The sequence below is a fragment of the Corvus hawaiiensis genome, chromosome Z, assembly GCF_020740725.1.
Source record: "Corvus hawaiiensis isolate bCorHaw1 chromosome Z, bCorHaw1.pri.cur, whole genome shotgun sequence".
Taxonomy (NCBI): domain Eukaryota; kingdom Metazoa; phylum Chordata; class Aves; order Passeriformes; family Corvidae; genus Corvus; species Corvus hawaiiensis.
Window position 1 is genome coordinate 78,438,760 of NC_063255.1, and position 23,567 is coordinate 78,462,326.

The following is a 23,567-nucleotide window of genomic DNA, read 5'->3' on the forward strand; positions in this document are numbered from 1 at the left end:
CTCAGGAGCCAGGAAAAATTTCTCAGTGCACCATTTCCATTTTCCTCCTCCAGCAGCTGGTGGATTGGATGGTGCCTGGCAGAGGGCAGAGCTTCTGCATGCTGTGACCCATCCTTTTGGTGTCTGGAAGTCTTTTCCAACCTTTTCCATGATTCTGTGATTCGTGATTTGCTAGTATGCCCTGAGCTAAAGAAGATGCTGTGTTTGAGGGCTAAAAGGAAATCCTTTCAAAGCCAGAGCACCAGAGACATTTGCAGGTTTTTATACCCCATTGCAGACAACTCAATTCATCATTCTTTTTTTCCTTTGGAGAGGCTTTTGGGACTTGGGGGTGTCTTAGTTGGCTCCCACTCCCCACTCGCAATAGGCAAGAGTTCAGTGCCTTGCTTTAGCAATCAGGCTGAGACTCACCAGCCTGAGCAAATGCACTCCAGTTAGGAGATGATGGATGAAATTCAAAGCCTCTGAGGTCAGGCTATGATCTGACCTGCTGTTCCCTCCTGGGTTTGAGACCCAGGTTTTAGCAGGAATGCTCCCCATGTACAGGCAGGTAAAAATACAGGTAAGTGCCGCCCATGGTTTTAAACAGATTGTGCTCTCCTCAGGACCCTGTCCCACCCTAACTGGAACATTGACAATTTCTGATTAAAGGCCTTCATACTTTAGTAATAAATCTAATAAAGAAATTGATTTGGCAGTGGCCAGATTTCGTGTCAGATAATTGTGCCCTTGGTGCTGGTGGGAAGAGTCATGACTGCCCACCATCCATGGCTCACACAAAGCCATCCTCATGGCACAGAGCCCCCACTTAGCACCTTTTTGACCCATATCTGTAGAGAATAGGTAATGCACTTATACATCTTCAACATAATTCCAGGATTATGAGAAGCTTCTCATGTTTAGGAGGTGCCAAAGGTCACACATGACAACGCTAAGGAGACGACAAACAAATGCAACACGTTTTCTTTTGGAAAAAATCCATTTGGTGCTGACAGGAGAAAAATTCTCCTGAGTTTTCCCACAACCTGCAACAAGATCATCCTACATAACAGAGACACTAGCTCCTGGGTTTGGTAGCACGTGCCTTGGGTCCCGGTTACTTCGCGGGTGTGTGGCTCATTCTGCACGCGAGTGTCGCAAGTGGAGGGGGAGGGATTTTAAATCTAAAATCTATTTCTGCTAATAAACCTCACACTTCTGGGAAAAACTAATTCAGAATGGGCTCGAATTCTTGTAAGGAATTTGTAAGGGAAGCTTCATCTAAAGCACAACCTGTGAAATTAGGGTGGTAAATATGAGGGGCTCTATTTCACCAGTTTTATAATTCCAAAATGCAGCGACAGGACCTGGTTTTGTGCATTTCTGTTTTGACAATCTGTCATGGGTATGAGGGGAAAGACAATGCATTTTGTAAACCAGCCTCACTGCCCTCTTGGGAAATCTGTAAACCCCTCTGGCTGTCCATGCTGTACACACATTAGTACACTCCTGACATCCAGTCTGCAGCCAAACAACTCATTCCCAGCACAGAAAAATTTGAATACAAGCCATATTATAGCTTTACTGGCTCAGAGACCAGTTATGGGTTCACCATAACTTGGATAAGGGGTGAAATTTAGGCTTTACCCACCATTCAGCCTAGAACACTATGATGTGTTTTGCTGTCAGAATGTTACAAAGATTTCAAGGTGGTAAAGAAAATTAAATTTTGAGATTGGCGTGAGGTTCAGAGAAGAATTACAACCTAACAGTAAATGTAAGCCTTGAGTAAAAATAGGACAGAGAAGTTGTTTTGCCCATTTAGGAGATACGAACAAGACCTCCATTTGGGCCAGTCTTTAGGAATGGTCATTGCTGGATTCTCAGCTTTACAAGAAATGTGAGAGATGCAACTCGAAAGGATATTGTGAGGAATTGGTCTTCTAACTTCTGTTCTAATTACTTTGCTGCTCCCCATTCAATCCTTTTGTTCCCTAAAACTTGGTGATTGTATTCCAGATCAAAAGGAAGTGGTGCAATTTAAAATCTGCAGAGCTGCCCAGAACTGGTAGTGTGGATGAATGGCCTCTAAGTAGCATTTATTTTATCTTACATTTGCTTATTGTTACAGTGATGTTATTCTGCAATAATGATACCATTGAAATTACAAACTGAAAAGATAATTTTTTTAATGAGCAAGTCCTAAAATGGGTATTTCTTTTCCATTTGAGTTTCTCTTTCTTTGCTTTCCTCCCTTCCACTGCCAGGTCTCTGCAATCCTGTATCTGAAGTCAGTAACTCTCAAAATTTTCTCTTCATACTGGTACATTACATGAAGAAGTTCCCCCACTTCCACATTTATGAAACAAGAATACTTTCAGAGAACTTGCTTTATATCTAATTTTTTTCAGGTGGGTGTAACACAGTAAACAAAGGCTATAATTTAGACATGATTCATGAATTTAAATCAATAATAAACTTCCTGGCTCCAGTGAGGCCAAAAATGTGAGAAGAACTGACAGTGAAACCGTGGATCTCATCTGCATTCCAGTGACTGTGTGAGGTTTGTTTGAAAAGGAAAAAGAACCAGAACTGATAATTGCCCTAATCTGTGACTTCATTGTTTCAACGAAAAGTATTGAAATCAGAACACATTCCTGCCTGCTTCTGATCTCCAGTTCATGGACCAGCTGACTGCTGACGGCATCTTCTGATATGCTTTGTCTGGATAAAGATTAATTAATTTTGTGTCCCAGTAACTCTCACTATGAACTCACGAAAACAGTGCACAAATCTGGACAAAGTCTTGGGAGAAATTTCTTGCTCACACAGCACACATTTTTCATCTGCATCCTCTATACTCCCCAAGAAGCTGACTCCAGGACTGGAATCCCAGGAGTACTGATCCAAAACCCATGAAATCCAGTTCATGGTATTTCAGTGGGGTTAAAATCAGGGACTTTATTACCTGAGAAGGGTTATGCAGCACAGCGCTGTGAATTACCGCATTTAATATTTCTTGTGGCATTCTCAATATATATGGTGGCATACAACAAGTAAACTGCCCCAAGGGATTCATAAATCTCTTCATTTATAAGGGATTTAGTTAAAAGAATGCACAGTGGAGAAATAAAAATATTATCAAGGAAAACATCATACTTTCGATTCTCGCCCTGCACGGTATTTTATCTGTGCATTTCTTGCTGTGCAAGACAGGGAGTGAAAGAGCACAATTGCCTTATAGTGCGATGGACCTGTCATGTGGAGAAGGGTTGGGGTTTTTTTTCCCCTAAAAGCCAAGAAATCACTTGTCAATGTGACTTGTCAATGTCAGCCATCCCCAGTGTGACATTTGCATTGTGAGTCCCAGCACAGCTCGGGGGGCGACAAAGCGGCACCGCACACTTGGATCCTGAAGCTGAATGTGGACAAATGTAATACTCAAGTGTAGCTTTCATGATGAAATAAAAGATATCTCACCCATGAAAGGGGATTATTATCTCTGCCATACAAGTGTGGCCCCTCATTAAAATATCCATGGTCAAGTCTATCTCTTCCAGTGAGAGCTTCTTTTTATTCCGTGGCATTGTTTCAGTTGTCAATGCCCACATTTCAGTTTGAACCAAGACTGTGGGAATTAGAAGTGAATCCAGTCAGATTCTCATGGAACTTTTACCCACTCTATTTCATCCCCTAATTCAGGATAAATAATAATAGCTCTTTTTCCATGTGGCGTTTTACTGATCACTAATGTTATTTTGCAGAAGTTGGCATTGCTTAGGGTTTTTTATATTGTACAACAAGCCAAACAGTCTTTATATTCTGAACTGTTATATTTTAAAAATCTGCTAATTAAAGGAAAAACATTACTCCTGAAGCAGGTCGAAATGCTGGATAATAACTAACCTCTTTTTTGTTCTGCTGGTTTTGTTTTACTGTTTAATTTTAAAAGATGAAAATATTGAAAGCATGTTTTTACCTTAGATGTTAACTTTTGAATTATTGTATAACCAGTGTTCAGTATTTATCCAGATCTTGTGTCCCTTGATTTCTCTGTCTGTTTTCACTCACTATTTGCACTCAACTGAGAATTGTTACCTGTAAATTGGGAATTTCTTCCATAGTATGGAAAATTGAGCCATTAAAGCACAGAGTTGATGAGCCATTAGCTACCTGCAGCGGCTGGAGTGAAAGATTTGCCATATCTCAATGACCCCCAATTAGTTAATGTCAGCTACATGGTGGCAGTGCTTCAATACCATGGATATTTCAATTAAAGAACGGTGACCTGCTCCCCATAGACGGTCATGCTGGACACTGGCTCAAGCAACCATTTCTCCTATTTTCAGAGAATTCTTTCTTCCAGTCACACTGGAAATCAGGGAGTAATTGAAATGGGGGTAGGCAAATCTTTTAGCTGCCTACAAGCAACAAAACCTGCTTGAAACAGAAAATCAGCTGTGGCCAGAGAGCAGTTGGCGCATGTGCTTGCTCTTAACTCCAGTGAAAAAGGAAGTTCCACTGAAAGGGTCCTGGTGACAGATTATTAAAAGAAGCACATAGAGAGGCACTGGTTTGGTGTAGGAGTCCCATGCTTTAGGAATGGAAATCAGAGGGGATGACATGGGAGAAGTCTGGGATGGGTCTAATTCCTGTCTTTGATTTACAAGCAAGCAGAAGCTCTATTCCCGTGAGTAAACATCCACCAGATGTTTCCAGGAGCTGGGAAGATTGCAAAGGTAGAAAATTGCTCCAGAAGCCATGAGAATGGCTGTTATCCACGTCTGGTGCCCTGGGCAGGATGCACAGTGGTCCTGGCCTAGTTCAGGTGCTGCAAAAGGGGGTGAAGAATGGAATATGCACATTCCAAATTGCACCATCCTCTCTCCAAAGTAGCAATATAAATCACAGCATCCAAAACGTCTACCTACTGTTCTCTTTTATTCAGGTGAATATATTCCCTGATATCTTCTCACACCTCTGCTACATCATGAGGGATTTTACACTGATGAGTGAATTTAATCTGCGTAGGTAGATGTTTTATCCACTTGTAAATAAGTTTTACTGACCTTCAAATGCACAGTAAGCGAAAAAAATATATGTGACTTGAAATGGTCCACACACAAAGCACCCTTTGGCAAAAGAACACATTAATTCATCAAGCTCCAAGGTATTATTTGTGAAAATACATCATTTCCCATATTGGATATCACCCCCAGTCAGCTGCCCCTTGGCCAGCAATGTAAAAACACATTTCTCCATTTGTAATTTTCTTTTGTATACATTCCTCCTCTACTTCAGCTGAGGGGAATTTAACATTTGTGTTCCAAGTTCTTCCATGAAGCCTTGCCCCTTGATTCATATACGTTCTGACAACATACTTCAAGTGCTTTATTTTAATAAGGACTGTTTTCATTACACTGCTTGGGACTTGGTGGGAGAAACACACTCGGAGAGTTGTCTACCTCTTAAAAATGTAGCTAAAGGCCTTTAAGGTCCTGTTTCTTGGACCATAAAACTTGTCTGTGGTGATCGAAATGAGAACTGTGTTTGACCTTTTGTGACTTAATTTCACGCTTCATTTCCACTGCTGCCACTACTTCACCTCGTGGGCCGGGGCCGTGTCCCTGGGACAGGGAGGCAGCTCAGCACAGGGAGGTGAGAGTCTGTCCTGTGTCCAGCCTCTCCTCCTGACCAAACCAATCACTCAGTTTTGCTGCAGAACTGACTTCTCAACATCAAAATCACACAGACATTTTCAACTCTCTTCCATTGGTTTCCCCCATCTAATGCTGCCATATATGGTACAATAACTGTGTATGCTTCGTTTATTCTTAAATAATCTTTCCCTCTGTTGTTTAATGACGGACTTTCAATTGTAGCTTGTAAATGTATATTTTGTATCATCTAAATTTGCTGATTGATCTACTGGATATTTCTGTAAATGTTGATTTTGATACTCCAGTTTCACTCATGTTAACAGAGCGATGACTCACATCCTGGTCTGCCCATCGTGTACCTGTAATCAGGGCCATCTGCCACCACAGGCTCTGTTAAACCACTGCTCCTTGTCCTTTTAAACCATTTCTCCTTGTTCCCATCCTCTGTCTAATTCAGCCCTAGTGGAAGCAAAAACAAACAGTTAAAAAACAGACAGAATGATGAACTTGCAGATTACAGCAAAATGCCAGGGTCTGTTCTAAGCCCAGGGCAAGAAATTTAGTTTCTGCAGGGATGCAGAAGGAAATTGTTTCCTATTTTTGAGCCAAGAGCTCCATTGCAGGGGGCAGTGCTACAACATCAGCAGGACCATGGAATCACCAACAAGGACTACCAGTGGCATTTCAGTCCTCTGGACATTCAGGTTTTGAGATTTATGCAGGGAGATGGCCACGACTGATTCTTTGAGATGTGATATGTGCACATGCTACTAAACAGCCATCCATAAACAACCAGCACAGGGTGCTGCCAATCAGGGCTCAAATGTGGTTTTCCCTCAGTCAGTCTCTACAGAAAAGAAGGATTTTCTGTGTGCATTTATGATTTGCTTTTGAATAAGAAATTCCAGTTGGAATTAAACACTCTTTATCCATAAGTAAAATAACAAGTAAGTTAAAACATCTAAGAACAGTAAGTGTTTGAACTAGCACATGTAGATGAAAAGGCAGAAAGGACTGAAAGTCACTAAAGAGAGGTGGAAAAGCCATCAAAGAGATGCATGGCTGCTTGAAAATAAACATGCTTTTCCTGGGTTTAGAACTTGTGGAAGAGGGGTTCGGGGGATGAACCGCTCCAGATTCAACACAAGCATGGGCCCAATGATGCCATGGAAACATGTGGTACCTGTGCAGGTAGCTGCCTTATTGCATCTGCCTCCTTAGTAACCACAGTGTCTCTGTACCAAACCAGCCTCCTAAAGTGTGCATGGACACACCTGAGACACATCCCTGGCTGGTGGAATTCCACCTAGGAAATCAAGCTCCAGGCAAATTTGAAGCTCCTCCAAAACGCCTGACCTGAGTAATTTTGAACTTTGTTTCTGTTTGGATGAGGAAAGTGTGAAGAAAGGAAAGTGTGAAGAAAGGAAAGTGTGAAGAAAGGAAAGGAGATAATGACTGTAAACACAAACTGGAAATTAGCAAAAGTATTTCTGCAGCTCAGCAGTTTCCTGTTAACTCAGCTGGCGGGAGCAAGCAGACATGGGAACTCCCGTGGGATCCACACCACGGAAACAGAGGAGAGAAGAGGGAGAGGGAGAGGGAGAGGGAAAGGGAGAGGGAGAGGGAGAGGGAGAGGGAGAGGGAGAGGGAGAGGGAAAGGGAGAGGGAGAGGGAGAGGGAGAGGGGGAGAGAAAGCAAAAAGAAAGAGACAAGGCTGACTTGGCCCTGCTCATAAGCAATAGTGAGAATGACGCTACAGACAGATGAAAATCCAATTACAGAAATAAAATCACAGGCATAACAAACTGTGTTTAATCCTGTGGGTTGTTATTACCTCTGTTTCCTCATTGCTCATTTACATGAATTCTAATTAGGTTGTTCTGGGTGGGATATTAATTAAAATCCTGTCCCCACTGAGGCAACATTAGCAAGGGATTCATATTGAACAAAACACAATTAGAATGCCTATTAATTAAGTCACCAATGTCTTTCACTTTGTCATACTGAGCTCTCCTGGACAGCATAATTTCATTTAAAATTTGGCATGTGTACGTAAATGCTACCTAAACATTCTTCAAATACTCAATAATGTGCTTGGGAAAAGGTAGAAAGTACAAGACATTTTTTGGTCTGTACAGAAATCTCAGTGAGCCCACTTACATTTACAGAATTAGTGAATTGAGTGTGTCTTCTCTCCCAATTATTCCTATCTTGCATTATTGTCCTGCTTAGGCTATTGTCTTATTATTAAAATTAATTGTAATTGTAATTTTAATTATAACATAGTTTTAAAGTAAGTCATCTTATTTCTTTCCATGTCTCTCCCTGGCACTGTACATTCATGCAACATTTTTAACTGACTTTTCACTTTTTAAACAGCCAGCATATCCTATCATGAATGTCCCAGAATTGAAGATGAGCAAAAAACTACCAGGGTAAAACCAAAGATTTCCTTTTTGCTACATCCAGATTCAAAGTTTTCAATAAGAACATATTTCACTGAGAAAAATATTTCTTTATTATAAAAGAAAGTAGAAGGGGATGTTAGAGACCAAAGGAAGTTATTTTCAACTGCTGCCTCTCTTTCTCTGGTGCAGATTTGGAGTTTGGATTTATTACTTTAAGACTGTAAAGGGGTTCCGGGATTACAAAAAAGTAAATTTAAAAAAAAATAGATAGGGGACATGTTGAGGAGGTTTAGAGGTAACAAGAATGTCAAACTCTGAAAGTGAAGAAATCACTTGCAGTATTTCCATAGTGGCAGGAATTGACTCTTCCCACCACTCAAGATACAAAAGGTGATGCTCAAAGCCTTAATTAAAGCTGCATATGGAATAAGCTTGCACCAGGAGCCAAAACAATGCTCGCCCTAGAAGAGTGTCCAGAACATCCTGAGCAAGGACAAACCACTGCTTTTCACTCTCAAGACAAAAAGTGGCACTTTCACTGGACTTCAGGACAGCCAATCTAAACACCAAGGGAAAGCCTTCACACGGATAAATCTCCCCTTTCCTGATGCCACAGAGCTCTTCAACCCACCAAGGCTCCACACAACCTCACCTCTTGGAGAGACTTGTTGTTCTGACTCCAGCAGGGAACAGTCTGCCACTATTTGAATGCTCCAGAAAACATGCTGGGAACCTTGGGTAATTGCCAATCCATCCCAGTATCCCTGTTGTGTAATTTACTGAGTCTTCAGATGAAGTTACCTTCTCAGCAACCCGTTAACTTGGAGCAATTATTAACTTAGGATGGGCTAATGCAAAAGCCTAATGAATATTTGCATTGTGTGTTACGCAACATAAATATGTTTATCATTATTAATAACGTATAAAATAAACAATGTGTTCACAAAAGCTCACAGGAGCACAGGCAAGGGGCTGGAGGAAAAGGCATGCTTCAGGTGCTTCCACCAAATTGCATTTGAGAGGTTCTTGTTAATGACTCCAACCTGAGACATGGAAACCAACTCCAAGCTAAGGAGCCTGTTAAAAACACATCCTCAGCAAGGCAAATGGACAGAGGGAATGCCCAACCTGGAGAATCAGAAAAGAGAATATCCATATTGGAGTTGTCCTGGCTTGCATGAGAACTCCTGTCACACGGATCAACACAAGAAATGTTCTCTCGTAATGCAGAAATAGTGACAAGTCCACCCAAACTCTGGGGGTCACCTTCAAATGATTAAAATGAAAATGTTAAAAACCACCGTGGCCAAAACAAGACACCGAGGGGAAGGCTCACCAGCCAGCCAGCCCTTAATGAACAATCATTTCAAAAGAATACAACACTAATGATGTACCATTTATCCTTCTGCCCAGTTATGGGAAACAGAGACAGATAACAACAGAAAATTACCTCAGTGAACTTTAAAAAACAAATCTCTGGCTTTAATCTGGGGGTTTTGGGTTTTCTTTTTTTTTTGGCCTGTGAGCACAAGAGCATTGTCTCTTCAGTTCCCTTAATGAAAAGGTTTGGGGAACAAAGAGAGGTCTCTGACAAATGTGGTTATATGGTCACTTCCTGCAGTCCCTGCTGCATCTGGAGAAATGACAAAAAAATCACCAGATTCACACAGAACAACCTCATTCTCTGCTTGGCAGTATTGCCCTGCTGGCAAGTCATCTTCTCCTTGGTTTATTGCACTGTCTCTGTAATTCTTCCTACAGAGCAGGCCAGTAACAGGGTATGAGATCCTGCTCCCAGTGGGAATTAGATGTCAAGACAGAGCTGCACTTTAATGTGTTCTAGCACTTTCAATATAAAGAGGACAACCACAAAATCCACAAAGAGCTACACAAAAGAAAAGAGCTTGTTTACAAGGTCAGAGCACAGAGCAGCTCAGTGAGTGGAACGGCCTCTCAGCTTGGCTTACTCCAGGAGCAGACTAAAAGCCCTGTTGTGAGCACTCAGGATGGATATGAAGTGTCTTTCCAGCCCTCCATGTCAAGGTTACCTGACTGATCCCATTTGCTGGAGTTCCCATTAAATTGGTCACAGAGAACAGCCCTGCAGGAACTTCCTGGAGTCCTTCCACCTCAAGTTTCCTGTAATTCTGCAGTGCCCCCTCAAAAAACCCAAACAGTTAGAACAGGAATAGAAACAGGCAGGCATTTGTTGACAAAACAGCACCTTAGTTTACCCCTGAAATGGTCAGAAAAAGAGAAAGAAAAAAAGAAGAAAAAAAGAAAAAGGAAAAGGAAAAAAAAGGAAAAGGAAAAGGAAAAGGAAAAGGAAACAGAAAAAGAAACGGAAAAGGAAAAGGAAAAAAGGAAAAAGATAAGGAAAAGGAAAAAAGGGAAAAGAAAAGGAAAAGGAAAAAGGAAAAAGGAAAAAGGAAAAGGAAAAAGGAAAAGGAAAAGGAAAAGGAAAAGGAAAAGGAAAAGGAAAAGGAAAAGGAAAAGGAAAAGGAAAAGGAAAAGGAAAAGGAAAAGGAAAAGGGAAGAAAGGGAAAGGGAAAGGGAAAGGGAAAGGGAAAGGGAAAGGGAAAGGGAAAGGAAAAGGGAAAGGGAAGGAAAGGAAAGGAAAGGTAAAAATAATGTTTCTGAACTGATTTTTTATCCTTCTCCTGCTGTCAGCCAGAGCCCATCCTGAAGTGGCCTGACAAGCACTGATCATCTTGAGCATCACGGACCATTCAGCCAGTTCTAACAATGGGGCCCTCACATTAATCCTCAGTTTGGAAAGAATTTGAATATTTGGCACATTGCTGGGTCAGAGCCTTGGAGCTCAAAAGAAACAGGGTGAAGGTCAGACAGCCACATTAACACAGACAAGTGATAGGAAGCCTGAGAGAAAATTCCCCTGCAGTCGTGTATGGTACTGCAGCTGGGAGCGTATCATCTCTGGAAAGCCTTCCCATTAATTAAATCTCCCATCACCATCTCTGTCTCTATCAAGAGACTGAATCTGACAACTCTAAATATTCGGTGTCAGGCTGCTCATGGTCCTTGAATGACTTGATGCCTGTGCAAGACACAGACATTTGCAGCTTCAATAGGGTGACATGATCAAAAGAACATTAAGTGACAAGATAAGTAGTCCAGATAATAGCCCCTGGCAATCCTAGGTGTGCTCAGCTGAAGCCCTTGAAACAGCAGCTTTTTCTGCATTTCATCCATTTATCCTGTGCATTACCTCAGATAGTGCTGGATGATAATGATTTTCCTGAGTTTTCAAGGTCACGGTGCCACCCTGCGTATTTCCAGCTTTCAAATGAAAAACTCTTCAGCAGGAGGCACTTCACCAGCGTTATTCCTCTCTCGTGCAGCCATCAAGGCACACAAACAAAGCCCTTGTGGCTGAAGAGCAACCTGGGTGACTTAGACACGGAGTACATGATACGTGGTCAGACTGAACAAGCATCTCTTGGAAAACACCCGCCCAAAGCTGAACATCCCAAATGACAGGGAATCTTCCCAAAGCCATTGCAAGACGCTTCAGTGGTGAAAACCAGTCACACAGAAATCTCTGCAAAAACCTAGATAGGAAATATCTTCATTTAATTTATCTCTATCTTCCCTTTTTAACTATGGGATATTATTATGCACTTGAATGCTTAAAAAAGAACTTAAAGGCGTTAATTACAGGCCGAAAGCAAACTGCCTTCTAAATTTCTCTTTGATGAGATAAATGGGTGAATTTCTTAGATTTCTCAGAGTAAGATTTCTTAACAGAACCCGAATCCTTGTCATCATTATGCCCTTTTTGTCCCTCCTTCTTTTGTAAATACTCAACCTTTAAAAAGAAATAATTTTATTCCACTCATCTTGTGCAAGTTCTGAATGTGCCACCTACTCCAGAGTATCATTTCTCTGCTTCTGCTGAGCTAAACTTCCTTGTGGCATTTACAGTAGCCAGTTTTGTGGATAAATCTGGATCAAAAAGTGCTGTTATCTGCCCACACTGAAGCTACAAGACAAAGTTTATTAAAAAGTATTTATTTTTACTTTGACTGGAGTTAACAGAATAACAGTGTAACCTTAGTTTTAATTTATTAGGATAGTTCTCAGTTAACACAGGTTGCAAAACGTGCCTGAGACACCAGGCAAATTCTTTGGTTGATAGTCTGTGCTTGCATAGCCACTCCCCAAGCACTAAACAAATTAATTAAAGCTCGCTTGGGTACACCTCTTGTGAATAGCAGGTAAATCTTTAATAGCAAATGTTGTCTTACAAAGTTTAATTTTTTTTCCCCTCACAAGCACCTGTCTGTCAGTGCAGTTGTTGCTTTATTTAGCCCTGGGGGTGGCACAGCACTGTTTGAGGGATGGAGTGTGAGCAGTGGTGTGAGGTACAAGACCAAGTGCCAGGTCCTGCACGTTGGCCACACCAAAGCCTCTCCAGGCTGGGGCAGAGGGGCTGGAAAGCTGGGAAAGGCCCTGGGGGTGCTGGTGACAGCAGCTGGACACAGCCCAGGGGTGCCCAGGGGCCAAGAGGCCAATGGCCACTGGGCTGTCCCAGCCATGGCGTGGCAGCAGGAGCAGGGCAGTGACCGTCCCTGTGCTGGGCACTGCTGAGGGACCACCTCAGATCCTGGGGCAGCTCTGGGCCCCTCATGTCAAGAGAGACCTTGAGAGACTGGAGTGTCCAGAGAAGGGAACGGAGCTGGGGAGGGGCTGGAGCCCCAGGAGCGGCTGAGGGAGCTGGAAAGGGGCTCAGGCTGGAGCAAAGGAGGCTCAGGAGGGACCTTGTGGCTCTGCACAAGTCCCTGACAGGAGGGGGCAGCCGGGGGGATCGGGCTCTGCTCTCAGGGAACAGGGCCAGGAGGAGAGGGAACGGCCTCAGGCTGGGCCAGGGCAGGCTCAGGGTGGATATTGGGGAAATTCCTTCACTGAGAGGATGGTCAGGCACTGGAAGGGCTGCCCAGGGCAGTGGTGGAATCACAGTCCCTGGAAGTGTTGTAGGAAGCGTGGATCTGGCAGCTGGGGACATGGTTTAGTGGCAAACATGGCAGGCTTGTTTAATGGTTGGGTTCAAGGATCTCAGAGGTGTTTCTCAGCCTTGGAGATCCAGTGAAGGATGAATATAAAGTTGCCTTAAAAGAGGCATTAACAATGAAATATCTTGGTGTCTGCAGATCAGCCATGAGAAAAATCTGACCTTGCCTTGCCCCTCTGGGAGCCACTGCTGTGTCAGTTGCTGTTACCTTCTTCAGGTTAAAAAGCAATCCCTTGGGTGAAGAAATATGACCAAAAATTAAAGGATGGCTTTGTTCAATAAGCTTTTCTGTTTACTCTGAGGGGAATTTTTTGTACAGGACAGTGAGGCATGACTTTATGGATTATGTCATGCTCCGTGAATTCATCAGAGCCATTGAAGATACTGGAGGTGTACTAAAATAATGAAAGCACGTCTTTAAAAAATGCTGTGGCTGAATAAACTCCAGATGTTAGCTTTTCATACCATCTCAGACCAGTACGTGCTGAAACACTTGGCAGATAGAAAGCAGAAGCTTGTTGCAGTTGGTGATATCCTTTGATGAGATCAAGCTTCAGGAACACAATGGAACCATTCACTGTAGGAATTATGTCATTTACTGCTGGCGAGATACGGTGCTCTCTTTGCAGTGATCTTTGTTCCTTTTGCAGGAGTTTTCGGAGCTGTGCAAATTCATCTCCTCCTGAAATGCCATCTCTCCATTTCCTGAGACTCTTGTAAAAGAGATTTCAGCAGGGTCCTGTTCCACACCTCCAGCTTCTGCTGCCCCATCCCGCTACCGGCACTGCTGAGAGATCTACCACTGTTAATTTACACCACCAATTTCTTCATCTGCAGGTAAAAACTCCTTTTCATGACAAAATGAGACTCTGCATGTCTTGGCTTGTCTGTCAGTGTCATCTTTTTATATGTTTACTGTCAATATCATCGTTCCAATAGTTGGTCTGGCAACAGGAGCCTCAATCTTGGGGTTTAACTTTCTCCTTTTGAGTTCCCTCTTTAGTCAACACTACGTTGACCAAAGCAGTGTATAATTAACCTATTGTGAATATCTTTTAATCTGTTTTTATCACTTTTTTTCAAGAATGAAGCTTTACGAAAAAATTAAGCTTTTCTCATTCAAACATGATTGTTTGTGCTACAGTACTTGCACTCCAACCCAAAGTGGATTTTTTGGTAGTGTTGAAGAACTCTCACTTGAATGTACTTTAAATACCTAAACTGGGACCAACTAACATCATACAGACTGATTAACACGCAGGACAAGGAGGCAAGACATCACCTTAAGTTAACAGAGCATACAGGTAATTTAATTATTTCAGCAGTGTGGGTCTGATGACTGTTCCTTGAGGGAGCTGAGAGAATTGGATGAGGAACCTTCTGAGCATTTATTTCTCAGAAAACCCACAGTCTGTGCGTGCGGAGAACAAGAAGAGGTGCAAAGGGCAAACATAACTGATTAAAATGGTGCCTGATTAAATATTCATACTACTGGTACCATCCAGATGCCAGAAAAAAACCCACACTGATAACCAGGCAACTGACTTGTCTAGAGGAAACTAAGAAAAATCAAATAAACCACTTTTTGTCATGATTCCATGAACCTTGTTACTCTTAGAAAATGTAATGGCTTAATTATAGCATGTAATGCCACTTCATGTAACGTTCCAAACAAACTCTAGAAGAAAATACTTTGAATTTCTCATAAACATTCAGAGATATGGATCCTATTGGGTATTTATTTGTGTCCCCTCTTAAATTGAAAGAATCTCTCAAGTAAGTTTTCACATGTGTTTTTCGATGTTTTAATAATTTGATTGTGATTATTTTCACTTGGTTGCAAGTATTTTCCCGAAGAAAATTAATGAAGGGATGATGTATGCATATTAAATCTGCACAAAATAATCCTCAGTTTGCTCTTTCAAACCAACAGTTATTTAACTGTTGGTTTTAAAAAGCAAACTGAGGATTATTTTTGCATTTTGAAAGGAAAATAATAGGGATGAAAGACGTACTTCTCTTTGGCAGGACAGAACAAGTTTCACAAGCAGAAGAGTGGGGTTTGTGGTTGGAGATAAAGGAGTGTGGGGTTGGATGGTGGTTCACAAGTTTAACGTTTTGTAACAAAAAAAGAGATAACACTATCATGGGACATCTGAAAATGGCTTGCATTCTGAAAAACAAGTGAAATAATCCTGCTGCTCTATTGGATGATCTCCATTGGAATTTTGTGCAGCATTTCAAGAAGGGAGAGAAAAAAGAACAATCAAAGTTCTAAAAAAAACCCATAACTTGAAAGGAACGACTGAAATTCGAAATAATTTCTTTGAAATGTTTCCTAGACATAATATCTTGGGAAAGGCCAAGGCTCAGGAAGGCCTGGAGACAAAACACCATGAATCTGCTTTTGAGCTCTTCACTGAAGAAATGAAAGGTCGTGATCGCAATCTCCACGTGGTGCTGCATCCAAAGGAAAAGCTGTGTATTTTTTATTGTAGTTATGCAATGAAACCTTGTCTTTTAGCTGCAACCTGTAGCTTTTCAGAGTTTTTCACATCATCACGTCCCTACCACTCTGACTTGTAATTATTGTGGAGATGATTGTTTGACTTCAAAAGTCTTTTTAATAAAAGGAACATATTTATTAATCAATGGACATTGGTATCTTCTCACAATTCATTATCACAGAATGAATGGGAATAGGCCTCTAACATCTGAAGGCGTTCAAAGCACATCCACAAATATGCCAGCTGTCCTCCAAGAGATGATCCAAAAACGGTAGGTAAGGGTCCTATTACCTGTTTGACATCCTCAAACAAATGTCTCTTGACACTCAGAGGTGTCTGAATCAGTACTGGAGAGATAGAATTAGACACGTGAATCATTCCCATTGACAACACATTTTTAGTCATACAAAAGTTTTATTTAAGTCTGTTAATTTCATTTTATTTACATCTCATTAAAAAAAAAATCCATGATCATTTAATAAAGTCTCAATTACGTACACTGTTCTTTGTCATAAAGGCAACATAACAGCACAGAGCAAAACCACAATTAACGTCTTTCATGGAAGTCACTGTCATGCACAAGGGGCATTTCAGCACAGTTTGTGTTTCTCAGGTCTGCAACATTTTGGTGGCACAGGGCCAAATTGGGTAGATAGATCACAAATCATGGAAAGTTTTGTGTTGGAAGGGATGTCAAAGTTCATCCCACCCCTGCCATGGGCAGGGACACCTCCCACTGTCCCAGGCTGCTCCCAGCCCCAGTGTCCAGCCTGGCCTTGGACACTCCAGGGATCCAGGGGCAGCCCCAGCTGCTCTGGGCACCCTGTGCCAGGGCCTGCCCACCCTCCCAGGGAACAATTCCTGCCCAATCTCCCATCCAGCCCTGCCCTCTGGCACTGGGAAGCCATTCCCTGTGTCCTGTCCCTCCAGCCCTTGGCAATTGTCTCTCTGCAGGTTTCCTGCAGCTCCTTCAGGCCCTGCAAGGCCCCAGTGAGGTGACTCCAGAGCTTCTCCTCTGCAGGCTGAACAAGCCCAGCTCTGGCAGCCTTTCCTCCCAGCAGAGCTGCTCCATCCCTCTGCTCATCCTGGTGCCTGCCCTGGCCTGGCTGCAGCAGCTCCAGCTCCTTCCTGTGCTGGGCCCAGGGCTGGGGCAGCTCTGCAGGTGGGGGCTCAGCTGAGGGGGCAGAGGGGCAGAATCCCCCCTGCCCTGCTGCCCACGCTGGGCCCAGCCCAGCACAGGGGGTTTGGGGTCCCAGCCCAGGGGGTTTGGGATCCCAGCACAGGGAGATTTGGGGTCCCAGCTCAGGGGGTTTGGGGTTCCAGCTCAGGGGGTTTGGGATCCCAGCACAGGGGGTTTGGGGTCCCAGCACAGAGGGTTTGGGGTCCCAGCTCTCCCCCACAGCACCCCCAGGGCTTCTCCCAGGGCTGCTCCATCTGCCCATCCCCAGCCTGGATCCAGCCCGGGGCTGCCCTGACCCAGGGGCAGCCCCAGCCCCTGGCCTGGTTAACCCTCATGAGACCTCCGTGGGTCATTCTGGGGATGTCCATGTCCCCCTGGATGCCATCCTGTCCCTCAGGGGTGTCACTGCACCCTCAGCCTCGTGTCACCTGCAGACTGCTGGGGGTGCCCTGGGTGCCTCTGTCGGTGTCAGTGATGCAGATTTTACATCACACTGGTGCCAGCAAAGACCCCTGAGGGACAGCACTGGTCACTGAATGTCACCTGTTACTCGGTGAGCTGGCACTGCAGAATCAGTGCACGTGCACAAAGCTGGGAGCTGCTCTGCCCCAGTAACAGCACCATGAGAAGTCACCACAGGGCACCCTTTAGCCCATGGAGGAAAGGGCAGTAAACAACTTTTTGACTGAAGTCAACAATAATCCATGATTTAAGGACTTTAGAAAGGACATACACATATCTAAGTCACATCCAGAGGGGGACACTAAAGTGATTATTACCCAAGGGCTGGCAATGAGGATGCCTTTGAAGCAATTCACATCTTCCTTTGATGACACCTAAGTGCTCTCCCTCCCCTGCTCCTTATGGATGCTGGATTCAAAGGGCCTCAGTTCACTGAGTTTTCCTTTCTCTTGAGGAGTTTTAGGTTACACAGACATCCACACACTCATTGAACATCTATAATCTATCTCAATGTTGAATTTCTTAATGTTGTGGGGTTGGCAAGCCCTCACAAAGGTACACACAAAGCTGAGACCCTGAGTCTCAGCACTACATTCTCAAGGACACACAAGCATCCTCTGATTCTTTGTAGGATGGGTTGTAAATATCTGGTCTTCTGTTCTTAGTCTTCCCAGCTGACAGCCACTGAATTAATTCCCATGGTTCATTATCTTGGCTGAATAATAGCTGTTGATTTTAAGAGTGCACTAGTTGTTCCACAATGTCCCCTAAAATGCAGGTCAGGTTACTCAGCCATTCAAGCTCTGCACATCTGATCCCCAAGAGAGATCAGCAAAGAAACCTTTCACTCCCCTGCCACCAATCATTCCCCCAGGTCCTTCAGCAAACAGCACAATTTGATTTATAGCGATGAAGTGTATCAGGAAGGGAATCGGAGGCAGGAATTGTCAACAGTGGATATTGCCACAACCAGAAGCCACTAATTGCAGAGTGGTAAATCTGCTTTCAGAAGTCATCACAGTGCCCAGAAACGCCACAGGTTGCTGCGAAGCAATGGCAGTTGTACATAGCAACTGCTTTTCCTGTTTAAATAAACCACAAGTGCCCAGAGACTGTATCAATAAATCACAGATGAGAACTGGAACTTCATTCAAGGTGCTGGTTTACATTCACAGCCAGCTTTTACTTGGCCTTTCATTTTATTTTTCTGCTAATATTTATTTCTCCTTACCTTCAATTTGGTCAATTTCTTTATTTGATTTCCCACACAGGCATCTCCCATACTTCTGCCAAAAAGCCTAAACCAGAAGTGTTCTTTTTCCATTTATGTTTAAACAACACCAAGCAAGGCCCACAGTTGTGTCTGTATTTGTTAGCCTCCTTGAGCAAAAGGGGAATTTATGGGTTTGATTTTAACTTTGTTTTTCAGTGTCACAATTTCCACTAATGCCCTCACTGAGATGTCAGTTTTTAGTACTGTTTTGTATTTTTACCCATGCAGTGAATATACCAATGAAAAACACTTGGATTTGCTCATGTTTGGCTGAGTCCTTCTGGAAAAAGACACTGCACACCTTGCCATTTATTTGTGTCATTTTTCTTTACAAGTTTCTACACCGTTTCTCTGGTATGAAATAAGTCTCCATCTTCCCTAACCATAGAGATCATCTGTGATAGTAGAGCACAGGCTCTGTACATCTTTGATTTCCGCTGAAAACTCTCTTCAGAACTCATAGCCCTCAGTTTTATTGGAAAAAAACCCCTCTGAATTGATTAGCTGATATTTCTATGTTTACCTGATTGACAATATAATAAAAATGTGGTAATAAACATATTGGTGGTTTTAAAAAAAGAGAAAAGAGAAAAAGAGAGAGTAATGGACTGAAGCAAAGGAAAGTTTTGTCCAAATACCACAGACAATTTCATCAGTTTCATCACATTGATAATAATAAAATAAATTAGGAGAATTAGATTCTGTCACTTTTAAATTGTGAGTAATAATACACGTATACCAATATATGTTTTAGTTTTCACTCTATGTGAAAATCACCTGCATGGTGGGCATTCCTTGACACTCTGGGGTGCCTAAACCTGGTCCTTCTGAGAAGAAGAGAAAACTCTTTCCACCTTCTGCTGTCCTGTGAGGCCCTCTGAGCCACAGCAAAGTGCACTGCTGGCAGTGACCTGACAATATTGGTTACTGCTGTTGGCTGCAAATTTGGGTGGAAAGTCTGTGCAATTGTGCAAAAGGACACACGTCAACCATGAACACAAGTATGGCTTATGTGAGGTTTTTTTTCACAGTTACAGTCCTATAAATTTGGTCAAAGGGATGGTGCAGGACAGCCTGGCCAGGGACAAGCCTCTGCCTGAAGAGAGGTTTGAGCTGGGGTGAAAAATTTGTCCAGCTGCAGGTGACTTCTGCAATAGTGTCCCTACTATTCATCACCCTCATCCCTGCTCGTCCTCTCCCTCTGGACTCACCTGGCTCCAGCCCCAGGGAGGTGAGAGCCTCCAGCTCACCCTCCCTGGACAGGGGCTCCTCAGCAGGACAGAACCCCCACAGGGGAACATCCCCGAGGCCAGGAGCCACTCCCAGGAGGAGAGAGGTGGGCTCTGCACTGGAGAGGAAGATGAATCATGGGAGATGAAACCCTGCAATGGCCTTTTCCTCTCAGCAGTGTTGGGAAAGCACGAGAAAGCTGCCCCCATCCCTGGGGGAAGGTGAACCTGGACCCTCTTCTGGCGGGGAGCGAGAAGATGAAAGGGGAAGAGAGCAGCAGCTGAAACAACAGGAGCAATGGGAGCGGGAGAGAGCGGAGGGGAAATGAAAACGAGAGGCAGCGGCTGCTGGAGCAGACAGAAACAATCCGGGCTTTATTTCCCGAGCTTTGGGACCTCGGTTTTCTTCTCAATAAACAGCATTTTTGGGAACAGCAATGAGCAAGGTGGTATATGTGAAAAACTGAAGGTTGTGAAGCACCATCCTGCACACAGCTCTTTCCTGGTCACGGATCCTGTGTGCACCTCCAGGTGTGTTTCCACCACGTTCACTATCCAGGGAAACATGCAGCACACACATTGTCTTTACTTTCTGGGATTTGGGGTTTTGACAACTTTTTGTCGCTGAAGCTATCGGTGCTGTAAACTGGCCATTTGAAAGCAAAATGTCACCTTTTCAGTACCAAGTTGGTTTGACCCATGGTTTGCACACAAGGAAAGAACTTTTGACAGCTCCCCACTTGAAAATGGTTGATGTAGTTTACTTTTGTTTCAGAAAAGTGAAGGAAGAGCTCCCTGTGAGTGGCAAACAGATACAAAGCACAGCACCTCTCCCTCTTCAGATCATTTTCTCATAATATTTTGAAGGGAAATGACAGGAAACTCCCATGAAACAGTAAATATTAACTGACCTTGTTGGTTTCTTTCTCCATCTCTCTAAAACCCTTTTTTCCGAGCACAAAATTCTTACTTCTTCTTGTTGTCATCGTAGCTTCTTCTAGTTGGACTTTTTTTGCTCACCTGAAGCAGTGCTGCCAGACCATTCCTTTTACAGGTTCCTTGAAGTATGTGATTCCACTGTGTTACATTTCAAAATTCTAGCACCTTCTTTTGATGGTCTTTTGACATTTCTCTATATTCTTCTATATTTTTCGAGTGATACTCCTTTTCTCCACCAGAAACCTGAACTCTAGTAAGAATATTAATCATACAAACAACAACCAGTCAAAACCATGGAGTGATTGACATAAAATGGCATCTCCCAGAAAATGCTTTAACTGGAAGCTGAGGTATTTCCCCTGGGGTCGGTGGCTCTGAGGTGAGGAAGATGAGCAGGGAAACATTGTCCTCCCTGTCCACTCCAATGGAATACACATGAATTAGACTATCAGCATTTCACCAGATTTAAATAAATTTTGTCTCCATTTTTCCATCCTCTCAGCCTTTGAGCGTCCCATTTTGCATGAGTTTTGGTAATGTTTCTTACCATTGCATCACAATCATGTGGACTAAGAATGAACAATTCATAAACCAGAGGAAAGCAAAAAAAAAACCCAAAAGCAAACTACCTGCTCTATGGTTGGCACTCATCTTTATCCACTTGCTTTCAGCTTCGGGTCTTTTTTCCCCATTTACTCCAAACGTTGATTTTACACTTATCAACCAACAATTTTCACTTGTTGAGGCCCATCTCCCAGGAGCATCTGTGGCTGCTTTTGCCCTCTCAGTGTTTTGGAACATGTCTGTCTGGATCTGGAATACCTCTGCAGTCGGGCCATGGGGATAATGCCCTCTCTCCCATCTGAGTTCCATTAGGTGACCCAGCTGACACAGACACCAACAGACCACAGAAACGAGCATGGCGCTCCTCCAATAATAATTTACAGAAACTTTCATTGGTTCTGCCCCCTTAAACTGCTGAACTGACTGCTTTCAGTTTCTACTTCAAAGGCAGTTTTTCATTTTAAAGGTTCCTTTCAAAAAACTGGTGGGATTACAACATAAACAAATTGTATGTTAGAAATCCATTTGCAGAGGAAGTAATATGCTATAAATCTTGAAAGATTTGATAAGAATCCAAAGCAGTCCCCAGTCTGGTAATAAATTCACCATCTCACAAAGGCAAAATAGCTCATTCCACAACTTGCTCACAAACTACTCATTCTTGGAAAAAATCTAAAGTAATGGCAGCTGGTAAAATAATCAGGATCATACAGATATAATTACACTGCGCATCTGCAACTGTTCCACCACCATCAGACTACAGAGCAAAGTATCCAGAAAACAGCTGGATTAAGTCTGCTCTCAACTCGTTTTTTAGGATGTGAAACTGACAGCGAAATGCCTCCAGCTTGATAAATTTTCCTGGGCATTTGGATGTGGTCACAGAGGTAGCAGGAAGAACAGGAAGTATTTGATACCTTCAACCTGGTGTGGCAATAGTTATCCCCTGAACAACACAAAACAATGAAAATCGTGTGTTTTGGTAGCTTACTGCTTGAAAGGAAAAAACCTGATCCAATGTAATTTTTTCTCTTTCTGAGGGTTGCATTCATTATGGTGGGCTCAGACTGGGGAATGTTCAGCTATTGTGTCTCACACAAGCTAGGGTTAGAGCATGAAATTTTATTTCCCCAATTCAGACCCAGTTTCTGCCATCACATTCAGGGAAACTTTGGCCACAGCGGCTTCCCAACTACACGAAAAGCTGCCTAGGCACTGGCAGAATCCTTCCTTGAGGGGCTCACACCCAGAAAGGTGGGGAAAAAAAGCACATAAGAAAGCAGATTACTCAACAAAGCCCTCAGAACCACAGCCATGTATCTCATTAATGCAGTTGTATGCTGCTCAGGAGTGGTTTTAATGTTTTTACTCACCAAAATCTTTCCCCTCTTCTACTCTCTGCATGTTTACCTCAAAATGGCACTTCATGGGATGTGGTCTTTCCTGAGATCAGGAAGGGAAAGCCACAACCCATCCAACTTCAAAATATGTAACTCATTTGATGATGCAAATATAGGCTCTGGGAAAGGTCCAATATATTGTAAAAGTCAAAGGCCTAAAATAGCCAGCACTGATCAGAAACAAAATATTATCCATTATTAAAGCCCAGAAATCTTGAAAAACATACAGAAAGATGTTATTTATGTGATTTTGATGATGATATTTAATCATATTCTTGTTTTGAAACAGTAAGGAATGGGGGATTTCCCATTACTCAATCCATCGAGAAGAGCGGCTGACTCAGGGACCCACAGTATCAGAAATGTAAATTCAGCCACAGTCACAAGGGTGGCAGCACAGCAAATACCAGAAATTGTGGAAAAAGAAGGTGACAGTATCACATCACGACAAATTCCACAAAATCCAAAATATACCCACAGTCCTAAGGCTGGATATTCAACAGCCTAAAGTCCTGAAAACATATTTCAGCATTTGCTGAAAAAGACAAAAGCCAAGAAACTCTGGGGTTTTGCTGAGGGGTCTGCTGCTTACAGATTCTCTTCTCTTCTTTAGAAAATCCCCCAAAACCTGGAGAAATGCAAAGGGAGACTTTAAACAGTTCAGTTTTATACAAGAAGTCTGCACTTTGTCTGTCGCAAAGAAAACAGTACATCTTACATCGCTATCATTTTATTGACTTACATATGAAAATGCTTAATATTACTGATATTCAAATTATTAGACTAAGGTGTCAGATTGATAAAATGAGGAACACTTGCCCCTTCTGTTTTTCTCACTAAGGAAACATCTTTTTGCAAGTGTTTTGTGGGGTTTTATTCCCTTTGCCTCTTTTCCTGAGGAGCTGAGATATTTTCTGCATCACCAAGCTGTCTC

General features: G+C 42.9%; 1 long non-coding RNA gene across 1 annotated transcript; it reads left to right on the top strand.

Moving 5' to 3' along the window:
- The first annotated feature begins 13,756 nt into the window (after nucleotides 1–13,756).
- LOC125319403 lies at nucleotides 13,757–15,706 on the top strand. Its single transcript, XR_007200720.1, has 3 exons — nucleotides 13,757–13,916; nucleotides 14,164–14,383; nucleotides 15,422–15,706. It is a non-coding gene; the product is annotated as an uncharacterized LOC125319403 (long non-coding RNA).
- Nucleotides 15,707–23,567: the final 7,861 nt, after the last annotated feature.